Raw genomic sequence first — 16911 nt, forward strand, 5'->3', positions numbered from 1 at the left:
CTAGGATAATAAGATCTGCCAATCAACATAGCAGGGCACACATGAGCTCCCAGAGACAGAAGTAGCAAACACAGGGCATACCAGGACTATGCAAACATCTTATAGTTATTAACTACTATATTTATGAGATTCTTGTCAATGAGAACAAGTGGGTCTCTGACCCTTTTGTCTACTTTTGGGACTCTTTTTCTCCTGTTGGGCTGCCATGTCCAACTACAATATGAGAGGTTTTTTATCTTATTATATTTTCTGTAGTCATGCTTGACTATTATCCCTTAGAAGCCCATTTTACTCTAACCAGAGACAGAAATGAAGTTGATATAGAAAGGGAGTATAGGTGAGTGCAAACTGGCAGGAGTAATTGGGATACATTTCATGAGAAAACGATCTGTTTTCAGTTAGAAAAACAAAGCTGATAAAAGGTTAGTATCTAAACTGTGTAAAATCGAGCATCACTATAACAAATAAACCAGTTAAAATGCGGTACAGAACTCCGCACAGTGTCCTAAAATTATGAAACACAAATGACAGTGGAATCCTTAAAGAAATGTTCAAATTCCTTAGTCATCAGGGAACTGAAAGTTAAAACTAATGTTTTCATAGACGGAATGGCCAAGATCAATTTAAAAATGACAGCATATGCAGGTGAGGGATCAGGGAAAGGAAATACTCATTCATTATGAGAATGAGTGCAAACTTCTACAGTCACTATTCCAATCAGTGTGATAGTTCCTCAGAAAGCTGGGAATAGATCTACTTCTAGATCTAGCTATAGGGCTCCTGGGCATACACCCAAAGGACTCTGCATATTACTACATCTTTTTTAAGTATTTAACTTTTTCTCATACAACACATCCTGACCACAGCTTTTCCTCCCTCAACCCCTCCCTGTTCCAACCCAACCTCCCCTCATGTTCGTTTCTCCTCTATTCATAATTGTCAGCAGTTTGAAACAGACTAGAATTCCATTAGCTTATGAAGATAAATAAAAAGTGGTGCCCTCTGAGAGGGAGGGAGGGGAGGTATGGGTGGAGGGGAGGGGAGGGAAGGGGGAGAAGGAGGGGAGGGAAGGGGGAGGAGGAGGGGAGGGAGGGGGGAGGAGGAGGGAAGGAGATGGAAATTTTTAAATATAAAAAAAAAAATAAACCATGAGAAAAGAAAAAAAAAAGTGGTGCCCTTTCACAATGGAAAGCTATTCAGTTGTTAAAAAATGATATTATGAATTCACAAGTAAATGGATGAAACTAGAAAATAATCATCTTGAGTGAGTTAATCCAGATCCCAAAATGCAAATACTATAGTTTTCACTTAGATTATGCATATTAATTCTTAAGTCTTTGATGTGCAAGCTATAATCCACATAACCACAGAGGTTAGGTACCTAGTAAGGAACTGGGGGTCAGGAGAGGATCTCCCAAAGAAGAGAAACTGAATTACATGTTGTTATAAAGAGACTGGAGGGATAGAGGAGTGGGGGATTAAATGCAGAGGGAGATGGAAGGGAAAATTAAGGGAGAAAATATTCCTAGGTACAACTAGCAATAAGAGACATTTTAAGGGTTTTATGGAAACCTGCCTCTGTATAAGTTTCCTAAGACACATACATATATGAATAAAATCTAAATGAAATTACCAAATAAAAGAGACAGTGTCCTACCTACACATTTGTGCCAACAAATCAAAGTTCTAGTGCTAACAATGAAAGGGTTACATCTAGTTGTGTCAGTTCCTACCCATATCAACTGCTTGTAAAGGGAAAATTATTTTTCTCCCATAGAGTCTCAATGGGTATATAAAATACTCTACAGAGTAGGACCCATGCCCAGGTGTAAGTGACCAACACAAGAGGAACTCAATAGTAGTTTTGTAGAACTTTTGCTTCATATTGCTTTCATCAGGCAGTTTTTGTCTTACTGGTCCATTGGTCCTTTGCTTGTTCATATTGATGATCTTTTCAGTTTTAGTGTGGGCTTGGTGTGTATTTCTTGGTTTTTTTCTTATCTTTTTATTCTGTTTGTTACTAAAACAGAGAACAAGAAAGGTTGTATTTATTGGTTAAAGAGGAAAGAAGGATCTGGAAGTGGGGAGAAAGTATGAACAGTACATCCTGTATTCATTTTTTAAGATAATATGAAAAAGAAATAAAAGACATCAACACATAAATACTCAAAAATAATTAAACAAAATATCAAAAAATGAAAATTAACAAACTAACCAAAAGCTCAAAATAAGATAAGACAAAAATAGCAAAGCAAAACAAAAAGCCCACACAAAAATTTGTTTTTTATTATTTATTTATTTATTTGTTTGTTTTTATTGGTCAACTCCTAAGCATGGTGTCTTCCCAGAGCGTGGCTGACAGACTCACACACACTCCATTGGTGATAATAATTTTCCTTTTCCTAGCAGGTAATAATTTGCAAATGCCTTTAGGTTTATGGGTAGATTTTGTGTCCAGGTTCCATTTTTGAGGTTGGGAATTTGTCTAGCTTGAAGTTATACAGGTCTTGGGCATACTGTTTCACTGGTCTAAATGTATGTTTTTATGCCAATACCAGGCTTTCATTATCACTCACTAAAGCCTTTAGTATAGCTTGAGTGAAAGAAACAAGCCCTCACAGCTATCTATAGACATCTAGTTTTTGACAAAACCATAAAAAGAAAAAATACTCATAAAATGACAGTCTATTCACCAAATGGTACTGGCAAAACTGGGTCTCTACCTACAGATGATGAAAATTACATCCACTTTTCTCAACTGGCACATGAATAAATTTAAAATGTATCAAATACCTTATTAAAAACTTAAAAGCTGAATGATTTAAAGCAAAATAAAAGGGAAACATTTTAAATTATTAGTATAGGCATAGACTTTATAGACAAGATTCCAATAATACATAAAGTAGATCAACAGGTTAGACTGTATAAAATTAGAAAGTTTCTACTAGAATAAGTGAACTATTAGGAGAAAATATAGACAAGACCCTGATCTTGCTCCATGGTAACAGTCTTTATCTTCTCTCCATTTGTCCTTCATTGGTGGGATTTTTACAACAGCTGACGCTGTACCATTACCAATGGCTTTTCCTGTTATCTCAAAGTGTCAAGCATCAGCTACTTTTTATGACCACTTCATGCCTTCAAAACCAGTGCCTCTAGGATCATGAAATATAGGCTCAATTCTATGGCTAGAATCCACTAATGAATGAGTACATACCATATTCATCTTTTTGGGTCTGGGTTACCTCACTCAGGATGGTGTTTTCAATTTCCATTCATTTGCATGCAAAATTCAAGATGTCATTGTTTTTTACCGCAGAGTAGTACTCCAATGCATATATTTTCCACACTTTCTTTATCCATTCTTCCATTGAGGGGCATCTAGGTTGTTTCTAGGATCTGGCTATTACAAATAATGCTGCTATGAACATAGTTGAACAAATGTTTTTGTAGTATGATAGGGCATCTCTTGGGAATATTCCCAAGAGTGGTATTGCTGGATCCCTGGATAGGTTGATTCCGAATTTCCTGAGAAACTGCCACACTGATTTCCAAAGTGATTGCACAAGTTTGCATTCCTACCAGCAGTGGATGAGTGTACCCCTTACTCCACATCCTCTCCAGCAAAGTCTATCATTGGTGTTTTTGATTTTAGCCATTCTGACAGGTGTAAGATAGTATCTCAAAGTTGTTTTGATTTGCATTTCCCCGATCACTAAGGAGGTTGAGTATGACCTTAAGTGTCTTTTGGCCATTTGAACTTCTTCAGTTGAGAATTCTCTGTTCAGATCAGTACCCCATTTTTTAAATTGGGTTAATTAGCATTTTAAAGTCTAGTTTCTTGAGCTCTTTATATATTTTGGAGATCAGACCTTTGTCTGTTGTGGGGTTGGTGACGATCTTCTCCCAATCAGAAGGTTGCCTTTATTTCATGATCCTAGAGAAGCTAGATAGGAAGGTGAAAGCAAAGAAAAACATGTAGTTTGTAGTTATCCTCCTGGATATTGGAAGTAGACAAGATTGCCAGGCAAAAATTGAGACCTTGGGGTGGGGGTAGGATGGGGGTAAAGGGAGATGGGGAGAGAGAAGTGAGAAGGGGAGGGTGGGGAGAGCTTGGGGGAATGGGACAGTTAGGATGGAAAAAGAGTGGATATGAAATCAGGGAAGTATTTATCTTAATTATGGGAGCCATTTGAAGGTAGGCAAGAGATTGGACTCTAGAGGGGTTCCCAGGTGTCCAAGGAGATGTCCCCAGCTTGCTCCTTGAGCAGCTGAGGAGAGGGGGCCTGAACTGGTCCTTTACTATAGCCAAGCTGATGATTATCTTGCATATCACCATAGAACCTTCATCTGGCAATGGATGGAGATAGAGACAGAGCCCCACATTGGAGCACCGGACTAAGATCCCAAGGTCCCAATGAGGACCAGAAGGAGGGAGAACATGAGCAAGGAAGTCAGGACCGTGAGAGGCACGTCCATTCACCGAGACAATGGGACTGATCTAGTGAGAATTCACCAAGGCCAGCTGGACTGGGACTGATGGAGCATGTGATCAAACTGGACTCTCTGAATGTGGCTGACAAGGAGGGCTGATCGAGAAGCCAAGAACAATGGCACTGGGTTTTGATTCTACTGCATGTGCTGGCTTTGTGTAAACCTAGTGTGTTTGGATCCTCACCTTCCTAGATCTGGATGGATGGGGGAGGAACTTGAACTTCCCACAGGGCAGGGAACCCTGAGTGCTCCTTGGACTGGAGAGGGAGGGGGAGGGGGGTTAAGGGAAGGGAAAGGAAAATGGGAGGAGGGGAGGAGGTGAAAATTTGTAAAATTATATAATTTAATAAAAAATTAGAAAAGAAAATCTTGTAGAATTTTGAGCTGAAAAAAAAAAAACAGTGCCTCCTGAGAAGCTTATACATTATCAAATTTAGTGTAACTTTTGTACCCTCTAGACCTCAGCTTCTATGGTCTGTCCCCAAGGAAACACTTTGTGGATAATTTCAGCTGAATAATGCTGGTCCCTTCTTGAGCACAGTTCATTCTTCAGTTCCAGCTGATGTCCTAAGAGAACTGCAATCTCATTTTAGTGGTTCTGATCTCTGGTTAATTACAATTGATTATTTATCATCCAGTGACTAGATTCACATATTCTTAATTTTAAATATCAAATGGCTCTTCTGGAGTCCTTAAAGAAGAACTCACAACTTCCCTTGAAAACTTCACAAGTTAGGACTCCCCTTTGTCCAGACATATCAAGGTTTTTGTTAATAAAAGCAATCAGGACATGAACCTATACCCAAAGAATTCTACATAATACCATAGAGACATTTGCAATTCCATGTTCACTGCTGCATTATTTTAATAGCAAATGACAGAAATAGACACTCAGCAACATATGAATAAATAAACAATGCATATACATTCAACATATTGTTTTCTAGCTATAGAGCAAAATGAAATGATATTTGAGGGAAGATAGGCAAATCTTAGAATTATTAAATCAAGTGTTATGATCAAGAGTCTGAAAAACAATCATAATATGATGTCTCTCATATACAATTCTTAAATTTTAATGTTTTACATATGCAAATGAGGTCATTTGAGAGTGTATAAGTAGGGGAAATAGAAAGAAGGAGATGAGAGGTACTGAAGAGGGGAACACAAAAGGACATTTGTGACATGGAAGGGAAATGAAAACTCCTACAGATGGAAGAGCACAAATGGTTATAGGACATCTGTCAGAAAACAGGGGGAAAAGCCATAAACAATTTTTAAAAATCTGCCATAATGAAATGTATGCTAATAAAAATAAGTTAAAAAATGAAACAGTATATTCTTGCATCTTGTCAGTTTTACAACCAAGGAATCTTTGTCTAAGGTACATTGAACCCATACCTTTGAGTAGAAATCACTGAAGAATTTAAACCAATGGGGTGACAGGAGCTGAACTTCAAAAGCACCAATTAGCAAACTCAAATGGACTAATAATATTGACCTGCCTTTTCTATATGCCTTCTAGTGCTTCATTAACTATTAGGTATGAGAACTCTGGTCTATTTTTTTAAGGAAGATGAGTTCAATCTTTCCCCTATACAAATCAAGTGGAATAATTTTTCTTCCATGCTTAGTTTATCTGGTACACTTTATTCTTTAGCATTATCATATTTTGTTTTCTGCAATAGTAAAAAACCCCAGGGATAAATCTGTACTTTAATTTTAAATTGTCTATTAAGAAATAATCTCAGGGACATATTCTGAATAAACTTTAGAAACAACATTTAACATATGGTGACAAAATAATAATTTTTAAGAGTTTTATGCATATATTAAAATATTTTATACATTTAATATAATAGAAAAAGCCATTAAACCCAAATAATAGTATTGTACATTTGTTATAAATCCAATTTTAATTGGAAACTAGTATCAGAAATATGTATTTACATTCATATAGATTTGTTATATATTAACAATTAAATATATACTAGTCATCACTAGAAAATAAGGTCATTTGTTATTTTTTAAATAATCCAACTTATTAAAGTATAATTTTAAATTTTAAAAATATTTAAAATTGAAACTGTGAAATGGCTCAGTGGGTAAAGGCACTTGCCTTGAATTACTGGTTTTGAGACTGGTGATCCCCAGAGCTAGGTTCATGTCCTCTCTCTCTCTCTTTCTCTCTCTCCCTCTCCCTCTCCCTCTCCCTCTCTCTCTCTCTCTCTCTCTCTCTCTCTCTCTCTCTCTCTCTCTCTCTGTCTCTCTCTCTCTCACACACACACACACACAGAGAAACAGAGACAGAGACAAAAAGAGAGACAGAGAGATTGGTTTAAAAGGTTAAATTTATTTGAGAATAACGTGTAAATCTTTATAATTTTAAGTATTATAATAGGGTCTACCTAGTTCAGGTGGTTCTGGGTACCTCTCAGTTGTGCTGATGGTTTTCTTTCTTTAAAATTCCCATGTAGAGATTCAACCCTCTTGACAGGAAAAAAAAATGTCTATGTTAAACTTGATCAGTACCTTTTAAGGTTGAAGTGTTACTACGTTATGTGTATATGTATTTTGGCTGTATGTAAGCCTGTGTGTCATGTGCATGCTTGGTGCTCATGGAGGCCATAAAAGGGTATTAAATTCCCTGGGACTGTAGTAACAGGGAGCGTCGAGCCTCCATGCAGATGCCAGCATTGAACCCAGGTCCTTTGGAACAGCAACCCACGCTCTAGACCAATGAACCATCATCTCTCCAGCCAAGCCTGTTCAGTTTTATAAAGTCAATATTAGAGCATGCCAGCAGTAGTTTTCCTTGTAAATTTCTAACTAAACTACTAGTAGGAGTGAGGATGTGTTCATGGTCCTAAACTCTACAGTGTATACTCTATAATCCAAACATACTCTACAATCTCTATATAATCCCTATAATATAATTCTATAGTCAGTCATTCACAACTTTACACAAATAAGTTCCTTCAAATAGTTTACACTTCTTCAAGTCAGATCTCATTTTTATAATGATCAAACTGAAAAACTAAGATATTCTTCCAGGAAGAGCAATTTATGACTTGAATAACTTCACTATATATAACATACAGCAAAAATGTATATGGGAAAATATATATTTGATAAGAAACACATTAAAACAGACAGTAGATATCATGTTTGAATTGTCAAGTGGAAGACGGGTTCTATCATCATTTCACCTATGTGCATGTAGATATTCAGAAACAGAATCTTTGCTTCACATTTCCTGTTTGCTGGTTCAGATGTTCCATTAGAGTACATTAAGAATGTGCTAAACCCATAAAGCCTGCAGTCGATTACCACAAAACCACATGACTGCCAAGACAATGCTTACGGTTTTGCCACACAGCATTCACATATGCTAAAGAGTAAAGCAATGATTCACTAAGAATCAAAAGTCATGTGCATTATCACATACTGTGCTGTCTGCATCTTTTCTGTTCTTCTAAAAAGGAGCTAAAGAGGGTTAAAAAATATATGAACTTGTGCAAGAGGACAGAAAAAAACCCTCTTGCCAAATTAGAAATACAAAACTATATGAGTGGTTCAAAGTTCTAAGAAAATACATGGAAGTTATTTGAGTAATAAAATGTTTTCTCAATATAAAACAATTTCAAGGTGAGTTTTAAAAACTTATTGTTTTTTTTTTTTTTTTTTTTTTTGCAGAACTAAGGATTAAGCCTAGTGCTTTGCTAATACTACGCATATACTACTATCGAGGAATATACCCAGTGCCAACACTTTTACACAATAAATGATTTTAATCATAGTAGCAGATTTCATAAGCCAACTTCTTACAAACATTTGCAACACTTTCTTTATTCATAGTGGTTGAGAGACAACATTTATGAGAGATAATTACTTTAAATCACACCTCGAACTTAAAATGCATACTAAATGGCATGCGATACTTTACCAATAAAGATCCTCTGTGATCTGCGCTTTCATTACATGCTGAAAGGGTATAATTTGTCTGTGCAGCAGAGTTGAATTGTGAAGTAGCAGGAAGTTATTCAGCTCCCTTCTGCAGCTTTGTGTGGTCAGGGCTACCGTCTGGTGAAGTCACTGATATGTATGGTCTTTTCTGACCTAGGACCACTGAGTAATAGATGTCAAGTGCTGGTAAATAGTCAATATTATCTAGTATCGTGACTCAAGGAACTACCCAGTTAAAGTCAAGATAACGCAGAAGATGTCTTATTTGTGCTTACTCCTTGCCTAACTAGCTCTGGGTGGATGCTACTGAACTTTTTTAGTTTGACTTGATAACTTGATTTTTCTTGCTAAAACCTCAGATTTTTTTTCCTCATTTTTTTATTAAAGATTTCCATCTCCTTCCCTCCTCCTCCCCCTTACCTCCCCTCCCTTTCACCCATACCCCCACTCCACCCCTCTCCAAGACAAAGAGCCATCAGGGTTCCCTTCACTATGTTAAGTCCAAGGTCCTCCCAGCTCCCCCTAAGTCCAGGAAGGTGAGCAACCAAACTGACAAGGCTGATGGAACAGGGGACCAAACCGGACTCTCTGAATGTGGCTGACGGTGGAGGAGGACTGAGAAACCAAGGACAACGGCAATGAACGTGAAAACCTCAGATTTTTAACAGAAGGCACTCACTAAGACTATAGTAATGAAATCACTATGGGTTCCTGAACAAACCGACTAGCCAGATTCACAGATGAAATTCCTCTTAACTATATATCACAGTGCATTCTCCTGTGCCATAACACAGTAGCAAGGTCCATACCTAGAGGAGTTCAAGCTTCATATGATGTTTTTGCTGGTCAACAAGAAAAAATTAATTTCACTACCTGAACTTTTTTTTTCAAATTGATAGAGTAAGGACATGTAACAAGGAAATATGAAAATACACTTCAACTTTTCTTGATACTCATCATTAATGATGCTAGAATTTTGAGAGCTTTATTGGAAAATAAATTTAGGATGTCATAATGCATTATCCATTAACTAGAACTGTATTACTACATATGAAATAAGCCCACCTTTCTCTTGATGAACAGAGACTTTGTGGGAGATTTAGAAACATTTGAAATCCCTGTGTGGTTTTCTATTCTAGTCTTTGTCAATAGCAACAATGGGCTATTGATTGACCCTGTTCGATATACACACTTCGAAATGCCAACATTGTTTTTCTTATATGAACAACAATAACAATAACTAACTAGTAATAGGTACTGGTGGAGGGAACATATCTTGGTAATTATATCAAAAAAATAATATGAACAGAGTCTAAATAGTTATTAGAGAGAAAATGGAAGAGAACTGTATGATTAGTGAGATTGAATTTTTATGACTGGTGTTCAGGAAAAACTATAGTGAGATTTCTGTTCGGTATAAAGCTTAAATGCTGACTTAGAGTTTGTTGGCAGAGCAGAGGAAATGATCTTAGGGGCTGCACAGCCTTCTGATGTGAATAACTGCTGGACCCGTTTCCCTGAAGGAAGGGAAGGCTTACACTGGTGACCAAATGTACTTAACCTGTCTGAAATACAAACCTCATTTCAAAGTTCTCCCAGAGTAGGTTTTTATCTTCCGGTATTGGAAGTGCTTCTGTGCAATGTTATATTATTGACTGGGACTTTCCTATTACTTCAAGTAACTAAAATGTAGAATTAAAAGCAAAGAAGCTTGACAATTTTGACATTTTGAAAAAACGTGAAGATAATTGCAATTAGACAGCCCTCACTTAGTCTTCTGAAAATGCTGCTGAAAAGTGTCATTGCTAAACTAGGCTTAACCCAATACCTAGAAGAAGCAGGGCAGAGAGTTAAGGGAAAGGAAGGATGAGTCCAGTTATGTTTAGTATTGATACACATTTAGCTGTCCCACATTCTTCCCATGGGAGGGAGTGTTCTACTCACCTCCAGCCTTCTGTATGTCCTGAAAGGAAACTTTAAGAGAGGGCACAAGGAGGTAGAAAAACAAGCATTCCCTTGCATTATTGACTGTTTATGTATAAGATATCAACTAACTTCACTGGGTATTGATATTAGATGATGGAAGGAGCTGTGTATACAGCATTTGTCCTATAATAACTATTTTATGATTCTGGAGAGACAGTTTAATCTGTAAAATTCTTGCCACATAAGCATGGTGATCAGCGTTGTGACACCAGAACCTGCATACAAAGGTAGGCATGGTGTCAGGCACAGACTTATGATCCCAACTTTGAGGGGTAGAGACAGAGCTCTGTTTTAAAAAGAACATGGTGGAGGGCATATGAGAACAACAAAGCTTAGGTTGTCCTTCTCAAGCACTTGTGTTAATACATACTAACGCACGCACACACACACACACACACACACACACACACACACACACACACGCACAAATGCATGCAGCCTTCATACAGTGAATAGCTGGGGAGAGAAAACTGTGATGTTCATTGAGTTTACACTATTAGCATCCACACATGGACCAGAAGGAAAGGCCTTGCCTTTCCTCTCTGAGTTTCAACCCAAATGAGAGGACATTGTCATTTATTACATGGGACTGAAGCTCTTGGGTCATTAAAATGAGTGTGTCCATACTGATAGTACACATTCACTTAGGACATCACTCAGGGCATCTTCCACTCCCCACAGAGCACAGATAGTTCTTACAGAAAATACTTGTTAAACTCCTGACATGCACACTAGGACTCACAAAAGTTTTGAACTCCAATGGGAGGGAATTTGATGCCATCTTCTGACCTCTGCAAGCACCAGGCATGCGTGTGGTACACAGACATAGCTGCAAGCAAATCACCTATGCACATAAAATATTTTAATTCAAAGAAAAATGGTCTCTCTTTGTAACGAATCCATTGGCTAGACCCCTCACACTAACTAGGAGAAACAAGTGAAACTGACACTTTGTCTTCAGCACCAACAAAGAGCTGGCAGCAGCAAAACCACTACTCTCTTCCCAGTTCCTTGCCTGCTTCTCAGAATTTCTTCATGCACTATGCTCCAAAAACTGAATTAGAATTTGCAGAAACAAAGTATAGTGAATACCTATGATCCCCGCACGTGGGAGGTATAGTCAATAGGATTAGGAATACAAGGTTTTCCTGGGGTCTCTATGGAGTTTGAAGCCTGATTAGGCTCTGCAAACTCCTTGAGAAAAATAACACTAAAACTAAAATAGAAAAAGAAAGAGAAGGCTGAAGACAGTAGAACAAAGGAGCAAGTTAGGTAAAAATTTGAACAAGTTTTGTTTAGGAATATATATGTTTATACACATGCAAAGCAGTTAGCAAAAAAAGAGGTCATGAATTTGAAGGAAAATATGAGGCATATTGAGGAGATTTTGTCAAGGAAAGTGTAGGGAGAAATATTATAAGTAAATTGCAATATCATAATAAAATATAATTTACTACTATATAAAAAGAAAGGAGTGTAGTGGAGAAATCATTCATTGGGATTGAAGGCAGATGGCTCTGTGGTTAAGACCCCGGCCATGTCGATGATGGCTCCAGAGACAAACCTGCTAGCGGAGCAAGGAAATGAAGAAAAGACAATCTGGATTGGAGTGGACCAAATCCTCTAATGAGGAAACTAAAGCACTCTGAACTTCTGTGTATTTTTTTCATATAGAGTTGAAGAGGGAAGCAGTTTATCAAATGCAGATAAATCATGGGACAGGGTTTATGGTATACAAATGCACCAAGGAAATATGAGTGTATATATAGTGTTTATGTATGTGTGTGTTTGTGTGTGTGTGTGTTGCTAACTAGTGGAGTATTTAGATCTTAAGGTATATTCTTAACTGACAAATACTTTTCATGAATTGTTCTCTCAAAAGGGTGAACATTGTCAAGTGAGTACTGTAACACTCGATTCTGTGTTACCCCTTCGGTACAGTTCCCGTGCCACTGTACTGTATGCGAGTCCGGCAAGGGCCTGGAGATTGAAAAATCACAAAAAGAGACCTGGGTCATTCGATCAGCCCAATGCTGTTTATTTAACCTTGGGGAAATCCTTATATACCTCACAGGTGCACAAGGATTTCTGCCCAGGCAGGTGGGAAATTACCATACCAACAATGGAGTCAACAATGCCCTACAGCTAATCACCAGGTGGGGCCGAGGGAGCACAGGAACAAACAGGATGCTTAGTTAGCTGGCCAGAAACTGTCCTCAAGATGAGCCCCAGGAACAAAGGTAGACCCGGGTCCTACAGAGTACTACTTTTAACAAATGGCAGAACTGTTCTTTTCTTAAAATGATATGAAAATGCTCTTCTAATAACACAAAGTATACCCTCCTCCTCCTACAGAGTTTCAAGAGAGAAAAGAATAAACAAACTAATTGTTTTATTTTCATAAGTGGTGTAATTGGTCAAAATTCTTGTAATTGGTCAAAATTAAATAGAATATATGTAAGAAATGATGGAGAAGATAAGTATTTTCCAAATTCCTACAATCTGAACATACCCTTTTTTAAATTTAGATTCTGAACAGAAATTTAAAAATGATTATATATTCTATGCCATCTCTCTTTCATGATGGATATTCAGTTTAGCTTGCATTCTTGCATGGAAATTCTTTTCCTTAGCAAATATTTCCAATAAATATTACAACCAATAATTTAACAGGATTCAATAATGTCTCTTGGAACCATGCCAAAACATGTCTTAGGGTTATTCTGTACAAATGGTCATGTTTATGTAGGATTAATGATGTGTAATATTCTTTTGTGCACAGGTACATATTTACCATTAAACTAAAGTAGGAATTAGTATAGTAACAGAAAAATTGTTCAAAAAGTTGAATTTATTTAGCTTAGTCTGAAAGTTTTACTGGTAGGTAAGTAATTCAATCACCACTGAAGAAGTAGATTTATGGACATTTGTTGATAGTTTTATGTTTGATTATATTTTATTATCTTAGCCACTATTATTGCTATTAATTTTTGTTTCTCAAAACTATCTCATGTGTAACTTTTTACCAAGCGCTTACAGATAATATGGAAATATGAATATGAAGTAACTTATGCTTGTTTTATTACCTTATAATTTTATTGTTAACATTCTTTATACAATTATTGAACAAAAACCATAAAATAATTTTCCAAATTTCTAGATATTGAATATTGTGATTCACAATTTAGAATGTTCATCACCTGACTCTGACTCTTTGCCGACTTGTTGGACTTGCTTCCTCCTACTAGGTAGCCTTGTTGAGACTTGATTTGAGGGCCTTTGCTTTATCATAGTGTATCTTGTTTTATTCTGTTTGTTGTTATCACTTGGAGGCCTAATCTTTTCTGAAGAGGAAACAAAAAGGAGGGGGAGTGGATCTGGGAGAGAAAGGAGGTAGAAGGGAGGAGCTAGGAGATGCAGAGGGAAAGGAAACAGTTGTTGGGATATATTGTAAGAGAGAAGAATCTTTTTCATTTTTTTTAAAAGGGAACAAGTTGGATTTTATTCCTTTCTTTGGTGTAACTTTTCCTTCATACTTTTTATCTCTTATCTTTGATGGAGGAAACTCACTCCTGACAGACAAAAACACATTCTTGCTTCTCTAAAAGTCTATTGTGAGCTTATTTTGCATGTAATTTAAATAAGTATGAATGATTTACTGTAATTCAAAAGTTTTCTTCTTCAGCCACTCATCACTTATGGCTCTCAAAGAAATGTGATTGAGTAGGAGGTGATAAAAAATTCCATGCTCTGGAGTTTTCCTTTGGAGTGGGTGTCTCATTCTCTTCAAATTGCTGCAGCATACCACTCATTAGGTGACACAGACAACAGAAATGTACTTCTCACAGTTTAGGAATTCTGGGATGCTTGAGATGAAGCCAGAGAAGTTGTCTTACTCTGGTTTACTGATGAGGTCTTCTCCCTGAACACTCTCATGGGGACAGGAGCAAGTCAGGTGCCCTGAGTCTTATTATTGATAGAGGGTTTGTTATAGTACTGGAACCGTTCATTACACAATTACTCACAACCCGGAGAACTAAGATGGTGCAGGACATCGTGGTCATTAAAGAACAACCCCCAACACTGCCTTCCATTTTGTTGTCTCATACCAAAGATAAATGAGAACTGTCCTAGGAGTAAGCAAAACAGAATTAGGTTTAATTAAGACATATTACAGAATAGCAATAAATTGAGGAAAAGTGAAAAATTAAAGTAGAGTGAGAGGAACTCTTGACAGAGGGACAGATTTCAAAAAATAAGAAGCTTATTACATTTATTACATTTCTTTTTCACTGGGTTTTATAGTGTGGGCAACAGTAGACACAAAGGCTGAGGTTGATAAATATAATGATCTATCACAGACTGAGACAATGCAGGGCCCACACATACCTGACACAGGAAACTAACAAAACTTTCAAAACTCAGGATGTGCATGTCATATGCTGTTTCTTGACAAAATTTTGTATAAAATCAGTGAATGGAAATTTTATGCAGCTTTCTAGAAACATGTAGTGCCAAATAATATAAAATATTCTTTAGTTGCTATGTTAGAGATAAATGGTCCCCTCTAAATTTTTTTTAGTAATGATCCAATGTTTTCTGACAAACTTTTAGTAAACCAACAGAATTTGTTTTGTCAAATCACTTTCAAACCAATTAAAAAGCCATTAATCATTAGCTAACAATGTTCAGGAGGTAATAAAAAAGACAAATTGGGAAAGGACATTGAAACATTTGAAAACTATAAAATAATAACTTTTTAAAAGTTGTACCCAAAGGGAAAAATAAATCTCTTTCAGAAAAATGCCAAACCTCTTTCATATCAAATTCAAAGTAATAATGATTGTGATTTTGGCGTGATTTGGATAACACACTCTCTTGTGCTGAAGTTCTGGTTTCTTACAGGGGTGATGTGGGAGTCCCTTCTGTGTGCTGTGATTACCATTAATAAATAAAGAAACTGCCTTGGCCTGTTGATAGGACAGAACTTAGGTAGGCAGGGAAGATAGAACTGAATTCTGGGAGGAAGATGACAGAGTCAGGGGACACCATGAATCCGCTGCTGAAGAAAGATGCTGGGAATTTTACCCGGTAAGCCACAGCTACATGGCAATACCCAGATTAATAGAAATGTGTTAAATTAATATAAGAGTTAGACCTAATATTCTTGACCTAATGGGCCAAGCAGTGTTTTAATTAATACAGTTTCTTTGTGATTATTTTGGTTCTGGGTGGCTGAGACGAACAAGCAGCATCCTTCCTTGCAGCACAGGGGGCTTTAAAAATTTAGAGTTGGTTGGATCATTAGGACTCTAATAAACATATTAAGAATAATAAACGAATGAAGAAAATTACTGATGAGTTCATGATATGATGGTAATATATAGGAGGAAAGTCCTAACTAAAGCTCTCATGGCATGGGCATGACTCATTTCTATTTTTTTTTTTTTTTTTTTTTTTTTTTTTTTTTTTTTTTTTGGTTTTTCGAGACAGGGTTTCCCTGTAGTTTCTAGAGCCTGTCCTGGAACTAGCTCTTGTAGACCAGGCTGGCCTCGAACTCAGAGATCCGCCTGCCTCTGCCTCCCGAGTGCTGGGATTAAAGGCATGCGCCGCCACCACCCGGCCCCATGACTCATTTCTTGATCTCTGTTGCTCCTGTTTGCAATGAGGTGAGCAGCTTAGTCCCAGCACCAAATGCACCTCAAGTACACATCTGAAGAGACAACCACAGAGAGAAACTCCTGAAACTGCCAAAGATTTCTCTTTTTTTCCTCTTAACTACATTCTCTCAGTCATATGTCACAGACCCCAAAGGATAAACAACAGTAGCCAAGATAATGTGCTCTGGTCATAAGATGAGATCTTACATCTAGTTGAATGAGTATGTTGAATGTGAAACTCAAGGGCAAAGACATTCTTTCCTGATAGAATGCTGAAAATGAAATGAACTTTGGCTGATGGATATGAAGTCAGAAAGCTAGCTAAATTTTTACTCTGGTAACACCAAAGCTGTAATAAAGGTAAATTATCTTTAACATAAAACACCCCTCTAGGATTTCATTTCTGTCACTTTTCATCATTCATAAAACGGACTATGAAAGACTATGTCTGTAATATTTTTATTAGATAGAAAAGTGACAAGAAAGAGAACATCATTTACCAAATACCAGTGTTTATTTTTTCTTTTTGCCATTTTAGAAAACAGAAGTAACCATCAAATTTCAGATATTAGCGTCAGATTCAAGTTAACACCAAGTTATGATGAAATATGAGAGTTTGAAAGACCAAGTTCTATATTCCAGTAGTCTACAGGGAAATTCCATTTATAGAGAATCTTGGCCTTGAAACTATGTTATTTTGTGAACCAGCCATAAAATTGAGGAACTGAAATGAAAATTTTTTGTCTATTTTTAAATATTTTTGGCATAGAAACAAGCTTAATTTTCCCTGCTATGATATGTTCTA

This window comes from Arvicola amphibius, chromosome 8, assembly GCF_903992535.2.
Source record: "Arvicola amphibius chromosome 8, mArvAmp1.2, whole genome shotgun sequence".
Lineage (NCBI taxonomy): Eukaryota > Metazoa > Chordata > Mammalia > Rodentia > Cricetidae > Arvicola > Arvicola amphibius.